Source organism: Cornus florida, unplaced genomic scaffold, assembly GCF_030987335.1.
Source record: "Cornus florida cultivar Cherokee Brave unplaced genomic scaffold, ASM3098733v1 CherokeeBrave_3.0.0_Hap2_Chr02, whole genome shotgun sequence".
Classification (NCBI taxonomy): Eukaryota; Viridiplantae; Streptophyta; class Magnoliopsida; order Cornales; family Cornaceae; genus Cornus; species Cornus florida.
The window spans coordinates 45,958,164-45,966,718 of record NW_026775572.1 but is presented as its reverse complement, the minus strand read 5'-3'; positions in this window follow the sequence as shown (position 1 = coordinate 45,966,718).

Below are 8,555 nucleotides of genomic sequence, written 5' to 3'. Positions count from 1 at the left end.
GATTTAGTCAAAAGGAAAACTAACATCCAAAAAGAAGCTTTCATAGCCCAAAATTGTTCTTCCTTCCTATAAAATCAAGCCGTGGTTAAGCAAAAAGACCCTGGGAGTCCAACTGTCATTTGTAGGATTGGAGAGTCCAACTGTCATTTGTAGGATTGGAGAAAATTTTACTGACCATGCTTTGTTGGATCTCGATGCTAATGTGAATTTGTTACCATATTCAGTTTATTTGGAGCTAGGCTTGAATAATTTGAAGAAAACTGATGTTAGGATCTAATTAGTTGATCGTTCTGTCAAAATTCCAAGGGGTATAATTGAAGATGTGATAGTGAAAATAGCTGATTTCTATTACCCGGTTGATTTTATTGTTCTAGATACCCAACCTACCCAAGGTACGTAAATTCCTATCATCTTAGGTCGACCATTCTTAGCTACCGCTAATGCTGTGATCAATTGTCGAAATGGTAGTATGAATTTAACCTTTGGGAACATGAAATTGGAAGTCAATGTGTTTAAATTGATGAAGTAACCCCTTGACTCAGATTCCATAAAAAAAATTTGTCTTATTGAGTCATTAGTCGCTCACACCTTTGAGCACTCTTACCCTGAGGATCCACTCCAACAGTGTTTAGCACATTTTTGTGATGAGTTTGATGCAGATAGTTATATTGGTGAGGTGAATGTTTTACTCGATTCCATTCCAATCTTTGAACCACCGAAGATTAGGTTTGAACCATTATCTGTTCCAACTACCACTGCTCTCGAAAATAAGAAGAAGCCACCTAAGGTTGAACTAAAGCCTCTACCCGAGACTTTAAAGTACTCTTACCTAGGTGAATCTGACACTTTTCCCGTGGTAATTGCTTCGGACTTGACTACCAATCAAGAAACCCAACTTCTTAAGGTTCTCAGGGAAAATCGTGCAGCCATAGGGTAGTCCATTGATAATCTTCGCGGCATTAGTCCTTTAGTGGTTCAACATCGTATTCATTTAGATAATGATGCAAAAATCTATAGGCAGCCCCAAAGGAGACTTAACCCTAATTTAAAAGAAGTTGTTTGTACTGAAATTATCAAACTTCTTGATGCTAGTATCATCTATCCCATAACTGATAGTCAGTGGGTAAGCCCCATTCATGTTGTCCCAAAAAAATCAGGCATCACCGTCATATCTAATAGCCATAATGAATTGGTTCCTACTCGTGTCCAAACTGGATGACAAGCTTGCATTGATTATCGAAAGCTCAATACTGTCACTCGAAAGAATCATTTCCCTTTGTCTTTCATTGATCAAATGTTAGAAAGATTAGCTGGTCAATCCTTCTATTGCTTCTTAGATGGTTACTCTGGGTATAATCAAATCCCTATCCACGTTGATGACCAAGATAAGACCACTTTCACCTGTCCATTGGGCATATTTGTTTATCGTCGCATGCGTTTTGGTTTATGCAATGCACCTGCTACATTTCAGCAGTGTATGATGAGTATTTTTAGTGACATGGTTGAAAAGTTTCTTGAAATCTTCATGGATGACTTCTCTGTCTTTGGTTCATTATTTGAGCAATGCCTTCACCATCTTACTCTTGTTCTTCAACGTTGTTGTGACACTAACTTGGTTCTTAACTGGGAAAAGTGTCATTTTATAGTTAAAAAAGGAATTGTCCTCAGTCATAATATCTCCGCTACAGGAATTGAGGTAGATCAATCCAAAGTTGACTTTATCTCGAGTTTACCCATTCCCAAAACTATTCGGGATATTAAAGCTTTCTTAGGTCATGCTGGTTTTTACCGTCGTTTTATTAAAGATTTCAGCAAGATAGCAAGACCTCTCGCCCATCTGTTAGGGAAGGACATACCATTTGAGTGTACCGATGCTTGTCACTCTGTTTTTGAACAATTAAAGTCAGCTCTCACCACTGCACCCATCATCCGTTCGCCAGATTGGAACTTACCTTTTGAAATCAGGTGTGATGCATCGGATTATACAGTAGGAGCTGTCTTAGGTCAAAAGGTTGAGAGAGCACGACATGTCATCTATTATGCTAGCAAAACCCTGAATGATGCCCAAATCAACTACTCCACCACGGAGAAAAAGTTGTTAGCAGTCGTGTTTTCCTTTGACAAATTTCGTTCCTATTTGATCGGTTCCAAGGTTATCATCTATACCGATCATGCTGCATTAAGACATCTTCTCTCTAAAGCGGACGCCAAACCTCGGTTGATCCGTTGGATCCTATTTCTTCAAGAGTTTGACCTTGAGATTCGTGATAAGAAAGGCTCCGATAATGTGGTGGCCAATCATTTGTCCCGTCTTGTTGTTGAGTCCATTAATGACTCCATTCCAATCTCAGATACTTTTTCGGATGAACAATTATTTACAATAACTCATGCCCCATGGTATGCTGATATTGTCAATTACATTGTGACGGGTCAAATTCCTTCAACTTGGTCCAAACACGAGAGAGATAAATTCCTAGCTAAGGTTAAGGAATATTTTTGGGATGACCCCTACTTGTTCAAATATTGTCTAGATCAAATCATCCGTAGGTGTGTCCCTGGGTAGACCAAGAATCTGTCATTTCCTTCTGCCATGATTAGGCTTGTGGTGGCTACTTTAGCTCCACAAGAACCGCTGCCAAAATCTTACAATCAGGATTTTATTGGCCCACCCTTTTCAAGGATACCCACACCTACTGTCTGGCTTGTCATAGATGCCAATTGTTAGGTAAGATTACCAAGCGTAATGAATGGCCCCAACAACCCATTTTAGTTATTGAAATTTTTGATGTTTGGGGTATTGATTTCATGGGACCCTTTCCTTCCTCATATAGATGCCAATTGTTAGGTAAGATTACCAAGCGTAATGAATGGCCCAAACAACCCATTTTAGTTATTGAAATTTTTGATGTTTGGGGTATTGATTTCATGGGACCCTTTCCTTCCTCATATGGATGTCTTTACATCCTTTTGGCTGTTGATTATATATCCAAATGGGTAGAAGCCTTAGCCACTAAGACAGCCGACCATCGAGTTGTGGTGCGTTTCTTCAAAGACTTAATTTTACCTAGGTTTGGTATACCTCGAGCCATTATAAGTGATAATGGTTCACATTTTTACAATAAAGTCTTTGGAAGTTTATTGTCCAAATATGGTATCACTCACAAAGTGGCCCTGTCATATCACCCACAAACCAATGGTCAGGCTGAGGTATTCAATAGGGAAATTAAGCAAATACTGGAAAAAACAGTTAATCCTACACGGAAAGACTGGACCCTCCGGCTTCAGGATGCTTTGTGGGCATATCGGACTGCTTACAAGACCTCTATAAGAATGTCCCCATGCCATTTGGTTTATGGCAAAGCCTGTCATTTACTTGTAGAGCTAGAACACCGTGCTTATTGGGCTATTAAGGCCATGAATTTTGACTCTGATAAAGCTGGTGCACATAGGAAACTCCAACTTGATGAGTTGGAAGAAATTCGAAATGATGCATATGAGAGTTCCAAAATGTATAAAGCCAAAACAAAGTTAGAACATGACAAGCACATTCTTCGAAAGGATTTCTCCCCTGGACAAAAGGTTTTTTTGTATAACTCCCGTCTTTAATTGTTTCCCGGGAAGTTACGGTCACGTTGGTCCAGCCCATACTTTGTCAAACATGTGGCAAATCACGGTGCAATTGAGGTACAAAACCCCATGACTGGGGAATTGTTTAAAGTTAATGTTCATCGCTTAAAACTTTTCCTTGAGCTCGAGTCTTATGAAATTGAGTAAATTCTCCTCATCAATCCTGTCTATTCGGATTGATCTCTGCGGGGGTACTTACCCCTTTGCGTTTGGTTGAAGACATTAAACTTAGCGCTCCTGGGAGGCAACCCAATTCCTTGTTTCTATTTCTTTAGTTATGCTTATATTTTGTTTAGGGGTACAATCTGTCATAATTTTAGAACACTTGGTCTTTCTTTTGCAATGACTATCTGCAGGGATTGTACTTCAGAAGCACCAAATCAATCGAGGTAATTCGTTCCAATTTTTCTTTTTCTCTAGCGGTACATTGTCCATTTCAGCAGTACAAAATAAAACACTAGGGGGTAGGACAAATTTATCAAAACATGTACCTCTTTTGAAAAAGAAAAAAAAAAAAAAAAAAAAAAAATCTTGCTTTTCTACTTTGTGAAAGTTAAGAGATGTCATTATTTTAGATTGAGATTGAGCTTGTTACTAAGGTGATATAATGATAGACATTGCACCATGAGAATTTAGAAGTAGAAATATTTTTGCACAAAGTCGCAGCTTGAAAAAAAGAAGTGAATAATCTCCCAAGAATTTAGAAATCTATTACTAGAGACTTAAAACCATGTGAGCTTTCGTGCCTTTCATCTTTTTAGAGAGCTTTACGCTAACTCCAAGTCATAAGATGACTCAAATTTCTTAGATAGCGCAATAAAAATTTGTTGTTAGTCTCATAATCCTTCATCTTAGTAGATCATTGAGAATGAAATCACATCGAGTTAAGTGAAACATAAGTCTTCTAGTTTGCTATATACTACCATACCTTCATTACCCTTTGTAATCTTGTTATTTTTCTGAGAAATGTTAGGGATGACTGTATGCAAAAGAAAAAGGGATCAAGAAGTCATTCATATCCTCTTCAAAAAAAAAAAAAATGAAGAAGAAGAAGAAGAGTAAAGTATCCCTTTCAAGTATTTTGAAAACCCCTCATTCTCAAAAATATTTTTGTACAAATTGAGCTCAATAATGTTTATAGAAAAGGTATGATAGTGTATAGTAAATAAGATGGCGTTATGGTAGGTGACTCGACATTCTCTCAAAAGTGATCAACATTCCTATCATGAAACTCTTCTATTATATGTATCGGTCCTTCAAATAATTAGTATGTGAGCTTGATTTTACTTTGGAAACAAAGTTCCTACTCACATATATTTAAGAGATACAGTTAGCCAAATATTCGAGAGATGTTCTTTAAGAGAGATCTTTACTGTGAGATTTAAAGTCAAACATAGTTTTCTAAAGACCTGGGAATTTCATCACTTGGATTTGAAAATGGATTTTTGTCGACTTCGCACATACACACTCTTTACTTCTAGGTTATTTATGAATGAATTTTCTTGAAATATTTGTTTTTACAACACCTTAGTAGCTCGTTGTATATAAAGAATTTGATATTTTCATCTCTGAAACTTTTCATTTTGTAGATATGCAGGAAAATTCTTTGAAAGTTTGTGGGTACCTTCACTGGAAACCCTCACGAGACTATAACTCGTCCACTAGGGGTAACCTAGTGGTTTAAGGCCTTATTGCATATGGTAAATGCAATTGAAAGTAGCCTGCGAAAGTGGCACATATTTTTGTTAATAAAAGTAATATTTTTTGTGAACTTATCTATTTTTGTCTTTCTTTGCTAGAGCACTAGCAAAAGCTTGTTTGGGGGTAGTTTGATAAGTACACAAAACTCTTATTTTATGCATCAAAATAAGTTTTTAATTAGACTATTATATTATTTAAACATTCTTATATGCTCATTTTTGTGTTTATAGGTATTAATGTATGAATGAGAAGAAAAGAAAAGAAAAAAAGCAATAAAAAAAAAACAGTTATATTATGTATATGTGTGTGCATGCAGTGAAATAAAGAAAGAGAAAGAAGAAAAGAGTAATCTAGAAAATAAATGAAGAGAGAGAAAGAAGAAGAAAGAAAGAAGAAAAGAAAAGAAGAAAAGAAGATTTGTGGGTGCACGTGAAGAGTAGGAATGAAGAGAGAGAAAGAGTAGGAATGAAGAGAGAGTGATGATGAGGAGAGAGAGAAAGAAGAAAAAAAAAAGAAAAAATGTAAGAAATGGTCAGTGGCAGTAGAAAGGTGGCGTGAAGCAAGGAAGAAGCAATTCAAGCCCATCATCACAGTTTACAAGTAGGTGTCTGTCTTTGGCTATAAAAGGCACACTTTGGAGGCAAATGAAGAGTATAAAAGTTAGAGATAGAAAATAGAGAGTTAGAAATTGTTATAGTTTTTGAAAGTTTAATTTCTTGTGTAATTTTCTTTAAAGTTTTATTTAATTTAATGCAAGTTATTTCCACAAGTTTCATTCTCATTTAATTTCTCATTCAAGTGTTTAAAGTTTTATAATTGTAATTTCATTTCCATAGTTCATGACAAATCTCAAAATCAATATTTTTAAATCTCATGTTCGAAAATAAAACTCACCTTGAATGCGTGGTTCGACCCTACTTGCCATTAGACATTTTTAGTTAAATGGTTGTAGGTATTATATGTTGATATGGAGTGTATTTGACAACGACAAGTCTATAAATACACCACTATCACCAAGTCTATTGTCAATACTATGTGTGTGGTACGTTAAAGTTTGGCTCAAGGGACCGACTTAGTTCATTCAGGTTCCTTAAATGGAAACTATCACACTAAGTGTATGTTCAAGCTCGGAAAGCACCTACACCGATTGCATAGTATAAAGTTGCTCAATTATATTCTACTTATTTTTATTACAATAGGTGGAGACTGTTATAGATATTTTAATAAAAAAATAAAAGTAATATTTAATATAATTATTTATTATAAATATTATTATATGAGTTACATAATATTTATATTAATTATTATTACATGAGTTAAATAATATTTATGTTGTATATTATTTCAATCATTATATTACCTTAGACGTTACACATTTACTCTTTATATATATATATCTGTGTATGGTAATTGGTGAGTGTGATATGTTGTAGAGTGATACTTTTGTGTGTAAGGCTCTGAGCCTATTAGTAAAATATTATATGTCTATCTTTCTTTCCTTGAGAGTATGAGTACTTTTACATATTAAGTTTATGTGCAACTAGACTTATATAGACTTTGACCTAGTCTTTCTGTGAGGAGACGCCGTTGTGAACTGATTGGGTTGTATATTGGAGCTAACTAGTTTCGACAATACCCACACAAAGGGGAGGACTATTAGCTTTAGGTCAATGTGTTTACACATATTTCAACAATCAGGCTAGCACTTTCTTACCTATTTTATTATTATCGTTTTACTTCTTAATTTATATTATTGAGCTAATATTAAATATTATATTGCTAAATTATTTATCTTATTAAATTCATGTTCATTGTTATATCCATATTGTTCAAATAATGTATTATTCAGTTTAATGAAGAATTATACTTTGATTATTTATTGGTGTTATTGTTCATTAGTTTGGATCATTGTGTATGAATATTGTACTTTATATTTTTTTTATAAATATGTGAAATTTCCACAACATAATAAGTGTGTTGAAGTTATATTAACTCTAAAAATTTGTAAATATTTATATAAACTTTCTTTCGATCTCTCTATAAATATATGTTGCGTGTGTGTTTATTATTTGTTGAAGGAGTTTAATTATTTTGGATCAAATAATGATGAATTAAGTATGTCAAAATTCTAGAAATAATGTGGGGAACATATGAATTGAGTGTGTTAAATTCTGAAAATAATTTGTTGAATTTGATGAAATGACAAAATAAGTGTATGGAATTTAAAATTTCATTTTATAAACTCATTTTCTCTCTAATATTAAGTGCATGAATTTATCTGTATAAACTCAAGAAAATCTCTCTAAGTCTGTGTAAATGTATGTGTATATATATATTATTTTTAGAATAATTTTTTTTATATTTATTTATATCAAATCCAATAGTAAAGAATTATCGAGTTGTGAATTTTAGAAAGGATAAAGTAGGGATGGCAATTTTCTCCGACCCGGCAGTTTTCCACCCCACCCCCGCCCTAAATAGGGTGGATTTAGTGACCCCTAAATGGATTTGGAACGAATATGGTAAAATAATTTAAAACCCGAAGCGGGTTTGGGGCGGGGGCGAATTTAGTGATGACCTCGCCTTGACCCCATCCCGATTATATATGAACCTTTTAATTTATATATATAATATTTTATATTTTTAAAACTCTTGTTACTTTGCTGGAAGTGTCCGTTAATATATTAATATTCACTACTTAGTAATTTAAAAGTTGGGTCAGCTTATTTATCAGTCCAATTTGAGCACATTGGGCTAAATTTTTTATACTACGTAATAAAGTGGCATAACCCGACCCACCCCCGCCGCGTCCCACAATTAAACGGAGTACATGGGGCAGAAGTCGATACTTTGTTTATCGAAGTAGGGGCGGAGATGGTATAACAATTACAAACCCGTTCTGGAGTAGGGGCGGAGTTGGTGTGATAAATTTTCTAATGGGGCGGAGTAGGGTTTAGCCAAACCCGTCCCAACTCCGCCCCGTTGACATGCCTAGGGTAAAGTGCAAAAAAACCCCTGAACTATGTTTGAATTTGCAAATAATCCACCTAAACTATATTTCGTGCATAATACCCCCTGAACTATCACATTTTGTTGCAAAATGCCCCAATACCTAAACTATATTTTATTAAATTACCACATTGTCCTTTCTTATTGAATTACACTTAATATATGTTTCTTATTCAAATAAATTATATAAAAAAAAAATCATATTAATTTGATAACAT